Genomic DNA, 1,615 nt, shown 5'->3' on the forward strand with positions numbered 1-1,615 from the left:
AAATGGACTGAGTGTGAGGTATGCGGGCAGTGGGGGAGCCTCAGTGGAAGGAGACTGTGTCACAGGGGACTCCAGATGGCAGGAAGGGGGGGCTCCCCTTCTCTCATTCCTCCTTGGCTGTGCCTAAGGTCCAGAGCTCCCTCAGGCCTGGTGATCTGAGCACCTCTCCCAGTTCTCCTAGTAGGAGACTTTGTGACAATCCCTTCAGAGGCTACTTAATGGATCTGATAATCTGAGGGAAGAAGTTGTTTTAAAGGTGATTAAAACTGCTCCTCCCCATTCGACAGACAGCCCCATCTTCTGGTGCAGTGCCAGCCATGTCCCCGAGACACAATGGAGAAGTCAGGGTACACAGATTTGGCCATATTGGGCACCTGGTCACCAAGGCAGCTTTTAACTCTGGCGAAGTGGATATTGTCACCATCAAGGACCCCCTCATTGACCTCCACAACATGGTCTATATGTTCTAGTATGATTCCACCCACAGCAAATTCAACAGCACAGTCAAGGTTGAAAACAGGAAACTTGTCATCAATGGAAAGCCCATCTCCATCTTCCCGGAACAAAATCCCACCAACATCAAATGGGGTGACACTGATGCTGAGTATGTTCTGGAGTCCACTGGGGTCTTCACCACCATGGAGAAGGCTGGGGCTCACTTGAAGGGTGGGGCCAAGAGGATCATCATCTCTGCCCCTTTTGCTGATGCCCCCATGTTTGTGATGCGCATGAACCATGAGAAATATGACAACTCCCTCTAGATTGTCAGCAATACCTCCTGCATCACCAACTGCTGGGCCCCTCTGGCCAAGGTCATTCACGACAACATCAGCATCGTGGAGGGACTCATGACACAGTCCGTGCCATCGCTGCCACCCAGAAGGCTGTGGATGGCCCCTCCGGGAAGCTGTGGCATGATGGCCGAGGGGCTGCCCAGAACATCATCCCTGCTTCTACTGGCACCACCAAAGCTGCAGGCAAGGTCGTCCCTGAGCTGAATGGGAAGCTCACTGGCATGGCCTCCGTGTTCCCACCTCCAACGTGTCAGTCATGGATCTGACCTGCCACCTGGAGAAAGCTGCCAAATACAATGACATCAAGAGGGAGGTGAAGTAGGCATTGGAGGACCCCCTCAAGGGCATCCTGGGGTACACTGAGGACCAGGTTGTCTCCTGTGACTTTAACAGTGACACCCATGTGCGCGTATGCACCTGCACATCACTCACTGGCTAGGAGCTCTCTTGCCCCATCCTTCCCTCCATCCCAGACCTGGGTCCTGTGTCTAGGGATGGTGGAACTGATGGTGCATGAGCTTGTGTTTGACTCATTCTAACTGGAGGTCATGTGGATGACCAGAAGTTGTGCCTCAGTATAATGAACTTGCCCAAAATCCCAGAGCACCTGCTTCTCTCTGCCTAACCAATTCAACCAGATGTAACTGGTTCCCCTATGGAGCCTCTGCTCCCATCGGTATCCTCCCTGGGTGGCCCCATCAAAGAAGACCCAAGGGAGAAGCAGCTGCAGGTATGACTCTTCTCCCCAGTTCAGCTTCCTCACAGATAATGTTCCTTCCAGTGTTTGTTGTTTGTTTCTAACCATATTCTTCTCATTCCTT

The 1,615-nt window shown here is 52.6% G+C and overlaps 1 pseudogene; it reads left to right on the forward strand.

Moving 5' to 3' along the window:
• The first annotated feature begins 317 nt into the window (after positions 1-317).
• Positions 318-1,116, forward strand: LOC114225947 (glyceraldehyde-3-phosphate dehydrogenase pseudogene; annotated as a pseudogene).
• Positions 1,117-1,615: the final 499 nt, after the last annotated feature.

Source organism: Eumetopias jubatus, unplaced genomic scaffold (genome assembly GCF_037043125.1).
Source record: "Eumetopias jubatus isolate StellerSeaLion01/CBP00866 unplaced genomic scaffold, mEumJub1_p1.0 scaffold_12, whole genome shotgun sequence".
Lineage (NCBI taxonomy): Eukaryota > Metazoa > Chordata > Mammalia > Carnivora > Otariidae > Eumetopias > Eumetopias jubatus.